This window comes from Eurosta solidaginis, chromosome 3 (genome assembly GCF_040869045.1).
Source record: "Eurosta solidaginis isolate ZX-2024a chromosome 3, ASM4086904v1, whole genome shotgun sequence".
Lineage (NCBI taxonomy): Eukaryota > Metazoa > Arthropoda > Insecta > Diptera > Tephritidae > Eurosta > Eurosta solidaginis.
Window position 1 is genome coordinate 94,522,097 of NC_090321.1, and position 17,558 is coordinate 94,539,654.

Consider the following 17,558-nt stretch of genomic DNA (forward strand, 5'->3'; position numbering starts at 1 on the left):
AGGTACATATTAGGGTGGTATAATTAACATCATAATTTCATATTTTTGACTTAAATCCGAATTGATCTGGGTGAGCAATATAATAATATAAGTAATATAAAATAGCTGGCAGATTATACATAAATGACAGATCCGGGTTTCAAAACTAAAAATTTATATAATAATAGCCTTAGAAATAGCAATAAACACAATCTCGAAAGTTTTTTTCTCGGCAGAGCGGCTTTGGCTCGAAATATTTATATGCATATAAATGCTGAAGGGCCCTTTGCTACGAACCCAGCGCAAGCTGAGTCCGGCAATGTTATTTACACACAACGGCGACTGTCAACATAATACATTTAAGCACGCAAATGCGTAGGAAAAACAATATGCGAGTGTGTTGTGTTCGAATTCTCTTTTCAATTATAAAGCATGAAGAGAATTATCTCTTTAATTTAGAATTGACCTGGATGATACAATTAATTAATTAGTTGTGTTAATAAAGCTACATACATACAAATCTTATCTAGCTAGTAGATAAATTTTTGTATCTTCACATTAGCCGGCTGATTTTGTATAAAAATAAATAACGAATAACTCAGTGACGTCAATAAATTAGCTCTTCATACGATTGGAGGGTCTATCGAAAAAGTTGTGAGCGCGAAAGTATCTCAATGTGTGAAAATATCTCAAAAAAAAAACAGCGAGCAACATAACAATGTGACTGCAGAAAGAAAGGCATATAGTCGACGGTGAATTAAGCAGGTTGGCAGTCGTTCAGAGTTTTTATACCAGTTTGGTGTGCAGCGCAATATAACGGATGAGATCGGAGTTTAAAGTTAAATTGATCACTGAATCTGAAAACGGAAATTGATCGTAAAAGAAGAGACACTTCATACCAACAGCAAGGGAGCTCGTCCAGCTAGTATGCACATATGTACACATTCGTAGGGCCTTCCAAACAAAACATAAATCTGTGTGTATATGCCTTGTATACTAAATTTTGTTGATATATGTACATAGATAGATACATAGATACGTACATATGTACTACATGACAAAAATCCAAAAGAGACGCCTTAAAAGTGTCTATTTATAAATATTAATAAAAAAACGCAAAAATCACTAAGGTCACCGCAAAGGAAACTTTTACTTTTGAGGAAAATCTATATTTGAATTTTGCGAAGAGCGTCACCAGACAAATTATGAAAATTCGTAAAATAAAAGCTGGACGACATTGTCACAAAAATAGCTGAACAAATTTCGATTGCGTCAATGTGAAATTCTTAATTAGTTGTGTGAGCTCTGTGCGTATTCTCAATATAATACATGTAATACCTATTTTTGCAAACTAATTTCAGTATTTGGCTCAAATACAATATTTGAGTGTGTAAAGTACTTTTGTTTGTCACTTTGTATGGTGAGAGTTATGAAAGTGTTATCGCATCGACTAAAGCCCCCATCATATAACAACAATTCAACTCCCAAATATCAATCTAACACATTTAAAAATTATAACAAAAAATTAACGTTCGTCGCGCTGGCAAAAGATTCCAACTCAAAGTCTAAATTAAAAAAATTACAACTCTATTTTATGTTTAATAATTTATGTAAACGGAAATCATTGGATTTTCATCAGCAATTAACTATATTAGTAAAGCTAAAACCGTTTAAAGTATCACTAGCCGTTTGTGAAATAAATTGTGTGAGTGCTGATCAAACTCGCTGGACAGTTGAATAGATTTTCGATATATTTTTCTATCGTATTAGTGCAGTGATATCAGGTGTGCTTAAAAGAAATATCCCAATTTCACTATCAGTCGACGGCAAATAAACGCTTGTTGTATACTCAAACAGCTGCATTTTAAATAAAGGTGAGTTCAGATTTTAATATAAAAGATATTGATGGAAATTCACTAAGTGAACACTACAATTAGCTAGATACTGATCATCTGATTTGCAAACTTTTGATGGCTCTTTACAGGACTACGCATACTCAACATTATTTCAATATACCTCTACCCACGATTAATTTGTATACCGCTTACCGCACTAAATATCACTAAATATAAAACAAATGTTCCGTTTGAGCGGTTGGCCAAACAAACTTTTAAAATTCAAGTTTTATGAGATTATTGTATAGATTGTATATTGTATAGAAATCATCATCTAGTATATTGTTGTTGCTCTTATTGCAACACTCCCGAAAGTTTTGTGTGGGCTGTCGGGATCTATGTATGTGTCCCGGTTGTTCATCACATTTAGAAATCTGCCGTTTAGAAATTTGATCCTTTAATTCATCTGTTTAAGCACTTTTTGAAACATTTTTCTATTTAATTGGAAACCTCTCAATTTACTATTTTATTCGATTTCAATTTAAAACTTATTTCAAAAATAAGTTTAAAATATTCAAATTGTTTCAAAACAAAACCAAAAAAAGTCTCAAAAAATCCAAAAATAGAGACTTGTAGTAATTTGTAGGTTTGAAAAACCCAAAAATTTGCAAAAATCTAAAAATAACTCCCAAAAACGTCTGGTTTTAAAACGAACCCCAATAGTTTAAACTTGGTGCTGAAAATTAAAAAAAATTTCATTCTCCGCAAATAACGTTTCTAGTTCTTGTGGTAAATATTGATAATACCTCAGCTCATTTGGTTATATGTTAAGACAAAAAGTTAGTAAGCCCCTAGAAGTTTTCGTAAAAGCAACGATATTTAATAAAAGTAGTAGTGTTATCCTTAAGAAAGAAATTTACATAAATGGCTACAAACCGCAAATAATCTGAAATATGAATAGCGTAGGTGATATACATTGCAATGAATCATCCTTCTGGATGAAATATATAGAATCCGAGATTTTTACGGTAAGAAGCTGGTTTTATTATAGCCAGGGACCATCTAATTATTTTACATAAAGTGACGGCGGACCAACAGTATTATAGTTTTCATGTTTATACTATCCTTCCTTGAAACTTTTCTTTCCGAAAAGTGGACCAAGGACCGACCTATTCCAAAAACTTTAATTTATTGTGCTGTTTGCTTGCAAATTGGCAAGGGTACTTCTTTGACCAAGTCAAGATTTGAGAAACGTTTTTTCCGGAAAATGAACCAGTCGCCGGCCTATTTGAAATAAACTTATGTATGGAGCGATTTGCTTGAAATTTAGAATAGGGGTTCCTCTTTGACCAGCTTAATATTTGGACCCTTTCTGTTTGGAAAGTAGACCAGGATGGTGCGATTTGTTTGCAATTTATTATTTACGCAGTGTTTCAAATAGGTTAATCTGATATATAAAAGTCATTGCAAAATCTATTGGAACTTTATAACTCAAAAATGGAAGAACAAATTTTAAAAATCATAGCTGCGTTAGCTAAGTGTATCAAATTTGATGTGTAAATGAGGGTTTTAACAAAGAGTCATCCACCATGACTCATAGTTAACAAGAAATGCGAGAGGGATAGGGAGAGGTATAAAAAAAGCGAAAAAGGAAAATATGAGATAGGAGTGGGAATTGGAGATGGAGAGGAAGAAAGGAGGAAGCTACGGAAGAGAAAGAGATGAAGAAAAATCGAGTAAGTTTTAGGAAGCGGGCTTCAGTGGGAGTGGAAAGAATAAAATCGGTAAATTGAAAGGGGGAACTTACTGGGAGAGGCAAAGATCAAACAAAGAATAAGGGAGAGGCAAGAAGATACATTTTAGCAGAAGCTACGACGTAAAAAATGCCTCTGTATACTGAGAAAATAGATACATTGCAGAGAGATTTATTATCAGGTGGAAGATCGTCGCAATTATCTATCTATATAGTATAGTATAGTTTATTAATTCAGTCTATGATCAAGAATCTTACAGACTAGATACAATAACATATTAAAAATAAAATAAATATAAATATTAAACATATACAATAGGTACAACATTATGTAAAGAGCAAGTCAAAGGAAGCCTTGAATGTATCGCAGAAAAATCAATATTTAATCTAGTAGAGAGCTTATTTAATTCTGTAAGGGCGCGGAAAATTGGGCTAAAATAAAAGTAATTTGCTCTACAAGAACTGAAGTAAAAAGGCAGGAATGCGCGCAGATTTTTTTGCGGCACATTAAACAATATTTTCGCGAGAAGAGTCGCACAGTCCAAAGAGCCCACAATTAAGTCGTACACAAACATAACCAAGTGCACCGTTCTCCTCGCTTCAAGTGATTGCAGATTGATCAGTTGACAACGAGAAGAATAAGAAGGCAGCGGGTTATCAAAATGTATGGAGTTCAAAGCAAAACGGACAAACTTTCTTTGAACTCTTTCTATTATGGCCGAATGATTACTGTAGATGGGGTTCCAGATATTGGAAGCATATTCAATTTTGGAGCGCACTAACGATATATATAGGGCTTTCTTAGTATACGGATCTTTAAAGTCCCTTGCATATCTGCGAAGAAATGCAAGGTTCCTGTAGGCCATTGGGAGCACATAACATATGTATGTGATTGGTGAATGTGAATTTTGAGTCAAAGATCTTGATGATTCAATAACTGACGAACTAAATTATGAGTATGGAATATCTCCTTTACATGCTAGGATAAGATGTATGGAATTTGTTTTGAAGCTTATACACTACCACAACAAGGAGAAGTTTTCGACGACAATACAACATGTAAGGAGAAACAAAACAGGAGAAAAAAAAATAATTCAGGATGCATTCTATAAAGAGATTGGCCTTAGAGTTGACTGTCCAAAGTATGGATACGGAAATACAAATGATGGTAACTCCTCAAGAAGATTTTTTGAAAACGATGAAGTGACTGCTCGCATAACAGGAGTTGATAGAGATATTGGAAAAGATTGGGAGTAATTTTAAATATTTTAAACTACCATCAACCAGTTAATGGACCCAAATTTGGAGAATATGCATATAAAACTACAGAGTTGCTGTATGGTAAGATAAAATAAGTTTCTCACTTCTTATCACAACAATAAAAAAGAGATTTACTAATCAATTTTGTTACTTTACTGAAAAATAAGATATCTATGTACAAGTTAATTTTTTATTTCAAAAAAAAGAATTAATTTTGTAATTTATAAATATATACTTTTCGTTATTGCATTTCTCTAAAGTTTATGGAAACTATTTTAAAGCTTAGGCATTTCGCCTTCAAACGAGTATTAAATTTTTACAGAAATCAATACGTCTATCGAGTTTGGTACAAATTGGTAAAGCGGTTACTAAGATCAAACTTTTTAACATAAATGGGCAGTGCCACTCCCTTTTTCCAAAATTCGTTGGCTGTTTAATCTTTAGCTCTAATAAAATTTCATTGAACCACTTTCAATAACTTTTAGTTATTAATAAAATACATATTTGGCTTGTAAATTAAAAAAAAAAACATGTAAAATTTTACGATGAATTTTGAAGCACCTTGTTATTGTGGCACCAAAAACGGACATTTGAGTTTTATAAGAGTATTGCCATTTGAAAGAAACAATACATCTATCGATTTTGGTAGTTATTGATTACGTGACTACTTAGATACAACTTTTTATCATAACGAATTTTTTTGAAGCACCCTGTATCTTTGACATTCTGAGCTTTAACACATAAAAAATAATTAGCTTTCATTTGCATTTTAAATTTTTAAAATATCTTCATTGGTTCAAAAGTTATGATTTTTGCAAAGAAAAAAACTCAAAAGGCGCCACTGTGCGTCATTGACATTAATTCTCTTTGCAAAAGCGAACTAAGTTTAGCAACGTGGTTTCGAAATTTGAGTATATATGCAGCCCAGGTCTTGCAACCAAAGTGTGACTGAATTTGACAGGTGTATAAACTGAAAAACTCTAACTAAAAGTTGTTCTGAAAGTGGGAAGATAATAAATGCGGAAAAGCATAAATCTTGGGCAATTAAATACAAAAAAATGGCTTAAACGGCTTGATTAATGAGCTTAACATCGGTAAATAATCATTGTGATTTCAGCAGTTTGACCGTGGATCAATCCCTGGTGAAACCTGTTGGAATAAATTACAAAAAAAACTTACAAAATTGCCTGATTATTATGACATGGCGGTTCTCAAAATAGTACCTCCGCAATATGCCGGTAAATGTTTCCTTCTTTTCAGTTTTTCCCAATAATAATTGAATAACGATTATTATATACCGGTGTTAAGCTCATTAATTCTTTAATATCTTAAGTAAAATTGAACACACCATTAAACATACAAACATATACAGATACTGCTTTATAATAATTCAAATGTAACTGTTTGCTTGGTTTTATTGAAATAGCTAAGTACGGTCGGCTTTTGAAATTCTCATATTCTTTCCTCTGTAGGCATAAATAATGTTGTCACACAAGGTGAAATGCAAAAAAAAAAACAGAAGTGATAAAATGCTACATGCACCACATAGGGTTAATTCTTTTGTTTACATTTGTTTGCCATAATAGTCCCTTACAAGAGAATCATATTCAACTGTCAAGCACACTTTGTTAAATTTACTTTGCTCACAACCTTTATCGAGCCGACCATTAAAATGTGGAATGAAAACGTTCTGAACCTCTAACCATAATTTGAATACCTGTAGTGGTGTTCACTGGGAACCAACGCAGCGTTGAAACAATTTCTTTTTGTTTTCATAACTTAGTGTTTATAAAAACTATGGATTCTATATTCGAGTATACATTTTAGTAGTACATACATATTTGCGTCGTTTCTCATAAATTTTGCAGTGTCAGGATATACGTATGTACGTACATTTACTTTTTTTAGTCAGGTGTTGAAATTTAAAAAAGGAATTGTCGTTTTGAAACAGGTATCATTTATTTATAATAAACTGTATGGGCGATTCTCCGCAAACTCTCAGTTTTGTGTCGCTTGGCGATTTCTAATACTCATTAAGCATTATCAATGAACTATGCACGCTAAATGTTGAAAAGTGACTTTCTTCAACTAGTTTAGGATAAATTGTTGTATCATATTAAAATTTTATCAAGATTTCAATGGAAATACCATGCGAATGTCACAACCGTGGCATGTCGCCAACTTCAATTCTTGAATGATTTAATTTGGTTCGGACTCAAATCGCTAATAATGGGAATAATAGTTTTTATTTATATTAAATACGTTATTCACTGATAAATATTTCACATTTCTGAGTTGCTGGTATTAATTTCTCGATTCCTAACTCTACTTTGAAAAGTGTCGATTAGGTTTGAAAAAAATAATGTCGTCCAATTGTTTATGCGAGTATTACTACAGTGCGAGCTTGCCTGCACCATGTAGGGGTCAGTTTCAATCAGCAGGCGTCACTGAAAGTTTTTTTTGTATCAAATGAAAGGGGTTAATGAGCATTTTAAAAGGAGTGGGCCTTAGTTCTCTAGGTGAACGCCTTTTCGAGATATCGCCATAAAGGTGTACCAGGGGTGACTCTAGAATGCGTTTGTACAATATGGGTATCAAACGAAAGGTGTTAATGAGTATTTCAAAAGGGCGTGGGGCTTAGTTCTATAGGTGGATTCCTTTTAGAGATATCGCCATAAAGGTGGACCAGGGGTGACTCTAGAATGTGTTTGTACGATATTGGTAACAAATTAAAGGTTTTAATGAGGGTTTTAAAAGGGAGTGGTGGTAGTTGTATAGGTGGTCGCCTTTTCGAGATATCGGCATAATGGTGGACCAGTGGTGACTCTAGAATGCGTTTGTACAATATGGGTATCAAACGAAAGATATTAATGAGTATTTTAAAAGGGAGTGGCCCTTAGTTCTATAGGTGGACGCCTTCTCGAGATATAGCCATAAAGGTGGACCAGGGGTGACTCTAGAATATGTTTGTACGATATGGGTATCAAATTAAAGGTATTAATGAGGCTTTTAAAAGGGAGTGGTGGTAGTTGTATATGTGAAGGCGTTTTCCATATATCGACCAAAATGTGGACCAGGGTGACCCAGAACATCATCTGTTGGATACCGCTAATTTATTTATATATGAGCCGTTTATTTTGAAAGTGGCATAAGTCATTTCCAACTCATGGTCTTAAATGCATTGTTATTTTTGAACGAATGCATATATAGATGGTTCTACAATTATAAAATAATAATAAGAATTGCATCTTTTGGATATTGGACTCTAACAAACTGGAGGCGAGGAGAGATGCGAACAAATTATCACTGAACCTAAACGAAATGCAATGACTTATGCCACTTTCAAAATAAACGGCGCATATATAATACCACGAACAGTATTCCTGCCAAGATTTCAAGGGTTTTTTATTTCGCCCATATTCTCCTTTTTCATATTTGGTATAGAATTATGGCATTTTTTTCGTTTTTCGTAATTTTCGATATCGAAAAAGTGGGCGTGGTCATAGTCCGATTTCGGCCATTTGTTATACCAATACAAAGTGAGTTCAGATAACTACGTGAACTAAGTTTAGTAAAGATATATCGATTATTGCTCAAGTTATCGTGTTAAGGGCCGAGCGGAAGGACACGCGGTCGACTGTGTATAAAAGCTGGGCGTGGATTCAACCGATTTCGCCCATTTTCACAGAGAACAGTTACCGTCATAGAATCTATGCCCCTACCAAATTTACGAAGGATTGGTAAATTTTTGTTCGACTTATGGCATTAAAAGTATCCTAGACAAATTAAATGAAAAAGGGCGGAGCCACGCCCATTTTGAAATTTTCTTTTATTTTTGCATTTTGTTGTACCATATCATTACTGGAGTTGAATGTTGACATAATTTACTTATATACTGTACAGATATTAAATTTTTTGTTAAAATTTGACCTTAAAAAAAATATTTTTTTAAAAGTGGGCGTGGTCGTTCTCCGATTTTGCTAATTTTTATTAAGCATACATATAGTAATAGGAGTAACATTCCTGCCTAATTTCATCATGATACAGGGCATTTTTTAAGGATTTTTCACTAGGTGGCCAAAAGAAAAATATCTCCTCGACATGACTGACCATACCGGTCAGCTTTTGAATATTGCCATTTTTGGTCAAAAAAAAAAACATGCTGTGGCAACCGTGGTTGTGACTCACTCATACCAAACCATTTGCAATAAAACAAGTAATCCCAGGAATAGTTATTTTTCATATCCAACTTATTACATACTTGGCCAAAATTTTTTTATTATATGCTGACAAAAAACCCTCGAGCACGTGCAGAATTTGTAGAATTTATATATGTCACGGAAGTCGTGAGTACCTATGTTCTTTTCCATATAAATCCTCATTGATAGTATATTTGATGAACTATCATTAGAGTTGGGATTCTACCGGGTATTTACCATTTTTATGGGTAAATACCGGGAAAATACCCGGAATATTCCTTTTTTGTATCTTTTTTTGCGTATTTAAAAATCGTTTGAATCGAGGCTGCTTGGAATTACAATTCAGCAATTAAATTTATACGCCATTTGAAATTAAAAAAATTTCGTTTTTATTTTAAACAAACAACCCAGCAAACACTCGGAGTCAACAATTAGTCTGAAAGGAGTCCAAACTTTGGATCGTTTGCACTCGTTTTGAACTCATTTAGGAACCTGAAGCGAATGCTATATGCTTATATTTTGCCTCTAACATAAGTCTTATACAGACCTTCTTCCGATATCATATATGAGCCTTATTGGCGTCATATACTGCTAATTTTGAGCCTTTTAATGACACTACTTCAGGGCTTTTAGGAAGAATTTTTGACATATATCCGAAGCGGAAAACATAGGGGAGAATGTCATAAAACTCACATGAGGATAAGATAGAAATGAAATAAGTATTAGTTGAGTTAATTATTTATTTAGAATAAATTGTCGCAGAAAAATTTCAGAGTTTTTTTCCGGAGCTGCCTAGTTTACTAATTCTAATATTTTTCGTTTGTTTATAATTTCATCAAATCGGAGTCATAAAAGACTCTAAGGTGATAGCATTTTTGAAGCTTTTGAACCATATTAAACTCCAGAACTGTAAGAGAATATTTATAAGGGACACATATTTACCCAAACAAACAGGCTCACGGCGCTCATAATTTAAGAATCCGAAACGAATCCAAAATAAGTGGGCAATATAGGAATCAGAAAAGCGTCGAAACGCGTAGGAGGGTAAAAGAAAATTTAATTTTTGCCTTTTATTTAACGGCCTAAAAGCTCCTAATCTTGCATGCAAAAATTATCATTTATCAACTATTTATGTTCGTCACAGCGAGTCTGGAACAAATTTTGAAACTTTGTTACGATCACTGTTCATTTTAATACAAAATGAATTACATTTGTACATTATTTTTACCCTTCCTATTCTTTTATTGTATAATAGGCCGGGTCGATTTATGGGGAGGCAAAAAAATCGCCCATTGATCTGTGAAAATCATATTCTAGGGATCAAAATAAGAAACTTTGCCGAAGGAACCATACCTCTAAAACGAATTCTGATGCCCCCCCCTTTGGGTCGAACTTGCAAATTTTGAAAAATCCCACTTTGAAATGCCTATGTTTTTTTTTTCTTTTTGGAGTTTATTTTTCTCTTTAGAAATTTATTTAGTCAGAACATATGTAAATGAAAAAATGAATTTAACTTAGTAATAGAAAAGAAGTTAAAAAATTATTAGAAATTAGCGTTTTTACAACCCCCTTTTAAAAGCAAGGCATCACTGTGATGCATTTGCATGTCGTAAACATAGTTGTGTGGGTTTTTTATTCAACCATTTTAAAAAATGAAGGTATCACTGTGACACAATTGCAGATCGTAAAATTACTTGTGTTGTTGTTTTTAAGCCACCACAAGACACAGCAGGTAGAATTAAAATTGCCCCTACCCAAAAGTTCGACCCAAAGGGGGGGACATCAGAATTCGTTTTAGAGGTATGGTTCCTTCGTCAAAGTTCCTTATTTTAATCCCTAGAATACGATTTTCACAGAGCAATGAGCGATTTTTAAATCGACCCGCCCTATTGTATAAGCATCTTTTTTAGGCTCAAATGATTTACGTTAATAGGCTCATATAGGACGACCATTGCAAGAAGGAAATACATTGGTTTCGGCCTCCCAAATGAGCACATACCGGCTGTAAAGGCTTCAATTTAGATATTTTTCCGACTCTTTTTCGACTCAAAATGTTTACTGGGTAAACTTAAATATTTGCAACGGCATGCATTATTGGCTAAATATTTTTGAAAAACGCTGGATTACAGATTAAAAATAAATTCAACCGATAGCATAATGGATAACTACCCACCAATATAGGACAAATTGGATACATTTTGGAATGAATTTGTGTGTTGGTTTCCCATATTTTCCAAAAGATTATTTTTACCCTTAAAAATAAATAAATAAATGTAAGGCGCGATAACCTCCGAAGAGATCTAAGGCCGAGCTTCTCTTCCAATTTGCGTCGTGCTCCTCTTGATTTTCCCTACAAATTGGCCGGACGGGACCTACATGATTTTATGCCGACTCCGAACGGCATCTGCAAGGCAGATGAGTTTTCACTGAGAGCTTTTCATGGCAGAAATACACCCGGAGCGCTTGCCAAACACTGCCGAGGGGCGACCCCGCTTAGAGAAATTTTCTTCTAATTGAAAAACCTTATTTCTAAAATGTTTGATGTTGCTTTGCCCGGGGTTTGAACCCAGGCCATCCGGTGTGGTAGGCAGAGCACGCTACCATCACACCACGGTGGCCGTCGTGGGTATTTATTTTGGGTAAATATTTGGGACTTTACCCATTTTTACCATGTATAACCAATTTACCGTGTATTTACCATTTGGGTATTTACCCCTTTCCCATATCTAACTATCATTCATTCGTTGATAAATTTCTTCGATTAGTACCAAAAACTTCATTAGAATTAGCAAGTTATATATTTTTGGACATTTTGGGGAAATCATGTATGTTCAGAAAATTTCTGACATTATTTCAGTTAGGTGTTGTTCACGCATTTTCGAAATTCAGTTGTGGCCAGATTATGATTACTACGTGGCCACGGCGGATTACTACGTGGCCATTTGGCCACGTTCGTATTACTTAAAAAATGCCCTGTCATGATATCTTCAACGACTGCCAAATACAGGTTTGCAAAATTTTAAATTACCTTCTTTTAAAAGTGGGGGGTGCCACGCCCGTTTTCCAAAATTTTACTAATTTTCTATTCTGCGTCCTAAGTTCAACTCATCTACCAAGTTTTATCACTTTATTCGTGTTTCCCAATGAATTATCGCACTTTTTCGGTTTTTCGAAATTTTCGATATCGAAAAAGTGGGCGTGGTTATAGTCCGATATTGTTCATTTTAAATAGCGATCTGAGATGAGTGCTCAGGAACCTACATACCAAATTTCATCAAGATACCTCAAAATTTACTCAAGTTATCGTGTTAACGGGCGGACGGACGGAAGGACAGACGGACGGACATGGCTCAATCAAATTTTTTTTCGATCCTTATGATTTTGATATATGGAAGTCTATATCTATCTCGATTCCTTTATACCTGTACAACCAACCGTTATCCAATCAAAGTTAATATACTCTGTGAGCTCTGCTCAACTGAGTATAAAAACAAGTAAGGAAAGCTAAGTTCGGGTGTAACCGAACATTGCATACTCAGTTGAGAGCTGTGGAGACAAAGTAAGGGAAATCACCATGTTGTAAAAGGAACCTAGGGTAACCCTGGAATGTGTTTGTATGACATGTGTATCAAATGGAAGGTATTAAAGAGTATTTTAAGAGGAAGTGGGCCATAGATCTATAGATGGACGCCATTTAGGGATATCGCCATAAAGGTGGACCAGGCCTGACTCGAACATTTGTTTGTACGATATGGGTATCAAATGAAATGCGTTAATGATAATTTTAAAAGTGAGTGGGCCTAAGTTCTATATGTGGACGTCTTTTTGCGATATCGCCATAAAGGTGGACCAGGGGTGATTCTAGAATTTATTTTGTCGATATGGGTATCAAATAAAAGGTATTAATGAGTATTTTAAAAGAGCGTGGGCCTAAGTTCTATAGATGGACGCCGTTTCGAGATATCGCCATAAAGATGGACCAGGGTTGTCTCTAGAATTTGTTTGTACGATATGAGTATCAAATGAAAGGTGTTAATGAGTATTTTAAGAGGGCGTGGGCCTTAGTTCTATATGTGGACGCCTTTTCGAGATATCGCCTTAAACGTGGACCAGGGATGACTCTAGAATTTGTTTGTACTATATGGGTATCAAATGAAAGGTGTTAATGAGTATTTTAAAAGGAGTGGGCCTTAGTTCTATAGGTGGACGCCTTTTCGAAATATCGTTATAAAAGTGGACCTGGGTTGACTCTAGAATGCGTTTGTACAATATGGGTGTCAAACGAAAAGTGTAATAAGTGTTTTAAAAGGGAGTGGGCCTTTGTTCTATGGGTGGACGCCTTTTCGGGATATCGCCATAAACGTGGACCAGGGGTGACTCTAGAATGCGTTTGTACAATATGGGTATCAAATGAAAGGTGCTAATGAGTATTTTAAAAGGGTGTGGGCCTTAGTTCTATAGGTGGACGCCTTTTCGAGATATCGTCATAAAGGTGGACCAGGGGTGACTCTAGAATTTGTTTGTACGATATGGGTATCAAATGAAAGGTGTTAATGAGTATTTTAAAAGGGCGTGGGTCTTAGTTCTATAGGTGGACGCCTTTTCGAGATATCTCCATAAAGGTAGACCAGGGGTGACTCTAGAATTTGTTTGTACGATATGGGTATCAAATGAAAGGTGTTAATGAGTATTTTAAAAAGGAGTGGGCCTTAGTTCTATATGTGAACGCCTTTTCGAGATATCGCCATAAAGGTGGGCCAGGGGTGACTCTAGAACTTTTGTGTACGATATGGGTATCAAATGAAAGGTGTTAATGAGTATTTTAAAGGGGTGTGGGCCTTAGTTCTATAGGTGGACGCCTTTTCGAGATATCGCCATAAAGGTGGACGAGGGGTGACTCTAGAATTTGTTTGTACGATATGGGCATCAAATGAAAGGTGTTAAAGAGTATTTTAAAAAGGAGTGGGCCTTAGTTCTATAGGTGGATGCCTTTTCGAGATATCGCCATAAAGGTTTGCCAGGGGTGACTCTAGAACTTTTGTGTACGATATGGGTATCAAATGAAAGGTGTTAATGAGTATTTTAAAAGGGCGTGGGCCTTAGTTCTATAGGTGGACGCCTTTTCGAGATATCTCCATAAAGGTAGACCAGGGGTGACTCTAGAATTTGTTTGTACGATATGGCTATCAAATGAAAGGTGTTAATGAGTATTTTAAAAAGGAGTGGGCCTTAGTTCTATAGGTGGATGCCTTTTCGAGATATCGCCATAAAGGTGGGCCAGGGGTGACTCTAGAACTTTTGTGTACGATATGGGTATCAAATGAAAGGTGTTAATGAGTATTTTAAAAGGGTGTGGGCCTTAGTTCTATAGGTGGACGCCTTTTCGAGATATCGCGATAAAGGTGGACGAGGGGTGACTCTAGAATTTGTTTGTACGATATGGGCATCAAATGAAAGGTGTTAATGAGATTTTAAAAGGGCGTGGGCCTTAGTTCTATAGGTGGATGCCTTTTCGAGATATCGACATCAAGGTGGACCAGGGGTGACTCTAGAATTTGTTTATACGATATGGGTATCAAATGAAAGGTGTTAATGAGTATTTTAAAAGGGAGTGGGCCTTAGTTCTATAGGTGGATGCCTTTTCGAGATATCGCCATAAAGATGGGCCAGGGGTGACTCTAGAATTTTTTTGTACGATATGGGTATCAAATGAAAGGTGTTAATGAGTATTTTAAAAAGGCGTGGGCCTTAGTTCTATAGGTGGACGCCTTTTCGAGATATCGACATAAAGGTGGACCAGGGGTGACTCTAGAATTTGTTTATACGATATGGGTATCAAATGAAAGGTGTTCATGAGTATTTTAAAAAGGAGTGGGCCTTAGTTCTATATGTGAACGCCTTTTCGAGATATCGCCATAAACGTGGACCAGGGGTGTCTCTAGAATGTGTTTGTACGATATGGGTATCAAATGAAAGGTGTTAATGAGTATTTTAAAAGGGAGTGGGCCTTAGTCCTAGAGGTGGACGCCTTTTCGAGATATCGCCATAAAGGTGGACCAGGGGTGACTCTAGAATGTGTTTGTACGATATGGGTATCAAATTAAAGGTATTAATGAGGGTTTTAAAAGGGAGTGGCCCTTAGTTGTATATGTGAAGGCGTTTTCGAGATATCTACCAAAATGTGGACCAGGGTGATCCAGAACATCATCTGTCGGGTACCGCTAATTTATTTATATATGTAATACCACGTACAGTATTCCTTCCAAGATTCCAAGGGCTTTTGATTTCGCCCTGCAAAACTTTTTCATTTTCTTCTACTTAATATGGTAGGTGTCACACCCATTTTACCAAGTTTTTTTCTAAAGTTATATTTTGCGTCAATAGACCAATACAATTACCACGTTTCATCCATTTTTTCGTATTTGGTATATAATTATGGCATTTTTTTCATTTTTCGTAATTTTCGATATCGAAAAAGTGGGCGTGGTCATAGTCGGATTTCGGCCATTTTTTACACCAATACAAAGTTAGTTCAGATAAGTACGTGAACTGAGTTTAGTAAAGATATATCGATTTTTGCTCAAGTTATCGTGTTAACGGCCGAGCGGAAGGACAGCCGGTCGACTGTGTATAAAAACTGGGCGCGGCTTCAACCGATTTCGCCCTTTTTCACAGAAAACAGTTATCGTCCTAGAAGCTAAGCCTCTACCAAATTTCACAAGGATTGGTTAATTTTTGTTCCATTTATGGCATTACAAGCATCCTAGACAAATTAAATGAAAAAGGGCGGAGCACCGCCCATTTTGAAATTTTCTTTTATTTTTGTATTTTGTTGCACCATATCATTACTGGAGTTGAATGTTGGCATAATTTACTTATATGCTGTAAAGATATTAACTTTTCTTTTAAAATTTGAATTTAAAAAAAATTTTTTTTAAAAAGCTGGCGTGGTCGTTCACCGATTTTGCTAATTTTTATTAAGCAGACATAAAGTAGTAAGAGTAACGTTCCTGCCAAATTTCATCATGATATCTTCAACGACTGCCAAATTACAGCTTGCAAAACTTCTAAATTTCCTTCATTTAAAAGTGGGCGGTGCCACGCCCATTGTCCAAAATTCTTCGAATTTTCTATCTTGCGTCATAAGGTCAATGCACCTACCAAGGTTCGTCGCTTTATCCGTCTTTATTGATGAATTATCGCACTTTTTCGGTTTTCGAAATTTTCGATATCGAAAAAGTGGGCGTGGTTATTGTCCGATATCGTTCATTTTAAATAGCGATCTGAGATGAGTGGTCAGGAACCTACGTACCAAATTTCATCAAGATACCTCAAAATTTACTCAAGTTATCGTGTTAACGGACAGACGGACGGACGGACGGACATGGCTCAATCGAATTTTTTTTCTATACTGATGATTTTGATATATGGAAGTCTATATCTATCTCGATTCCTTTATACCTGTACAACCAACCGTTATGCAATCAAAGTTAATATACTCTGTGAGCTCTGCTCAACTGAGTATAAAAAAGACAGAAATATATTCCCGAAATATTAGAGCAGTCGAAATATTTGAATATTGTTACTCTAGTTCTAAATGATTGTTTAGTATCTTGGCACATCTCGTAAGATAATTTAAGCTAAGAAGTAAATAAACTAATTGTATAATAATATTGCTTTGCTTATAAAATTGAAATCGAACGCTTCAATAATTAACAATCGATAATTTTCTATCGCTAGTCAACACCATTTGTAATCTGTAACTATCTAATTCTTTACTTCTTAATTCTTACCTTTAAATATATATACGTTAATTAATATATATCACATATGTGCACGCGTATGTATGAATGTATATGCATGCATATGTACATATGATGCTCATAACTTTATGTACTCATTTGCTTATTGATCAAAATCATCAGGATCGAAAAAAAATTTGATTTAGCCATGTCCGTCCGTCCGTTAACACGATAACTTGGGTAAATTTTGAGGTATCTTGATGAAATTTGGTATATAGGTTCCTGAGCACTCATCTCAGATCGCTATTTAAAATGAAAAATATCGGACTATAACCACGCCCACTTTTTCGATATCGAAAATTTCGAAAAACACAAAAAGTGCGATAATTCATTACCAAAGACGGACAAAGCGATGAAACTTGGTAGGTGAGTTTAACTTATGACACAGAATAGAAAATTAGTAAAATTTTGAACAATGGGCGTGGCACCGCCTACTTTTAAAAAGAAGGTAATTTAAAAGTTTTGCAAACTGTAATTTGGCAGTCGTTAAAATACTCTTTAATACCTTTAATTTGATACACTTGTCATACAAACACATTCCATGGTTACCCTCGGTTCATTTTCCTACATGGTTATTTTCCCTTATGTTGTCACCATAGCTCTCAACTGAGTATGTAATGTTCGGTTACACCCGAACTTAACCTTTCTTACTTGTTTTTAATAAAGTTAGTCAAGGTTAAACTGGAAACACCAAATAACATAGAAAAATTACTTGATTTTGGTTAAATAT

The 17,558-nt window shown here is 35.0% G+C and overlaps 1 protein-coding gene across 5 annotated transcripts in view; it reads left to right on the forward strand.

Annotated features, from left to right (window-relative positions):
- Positions 1-732: 732 nt before the first annotated feature.
- The window catches only part of Slc45-1 (Solute carrier family 45 member 1), a 204,507-nt gene continuing 187,681 nt past the window's right edge, over positions 733-17,558 (forward strand). For 2 of the 5 annotated variants that reach the window (XM_067772785.1, XM_067772784.1), the window contains exon 1: positions 733-1,853. The gene's annotated coding sequence lies outside the window, so the exon portion shown is untranslated. Of the gene's footprint in view, positions 1,854-4,757; positions 4,909-17,558 lie in introns of those variants that run through there. The other 3 variants (XM_067772787.1, XM_067772788.1, XM_067772789.1) reach the window with 3 other exon arrangements.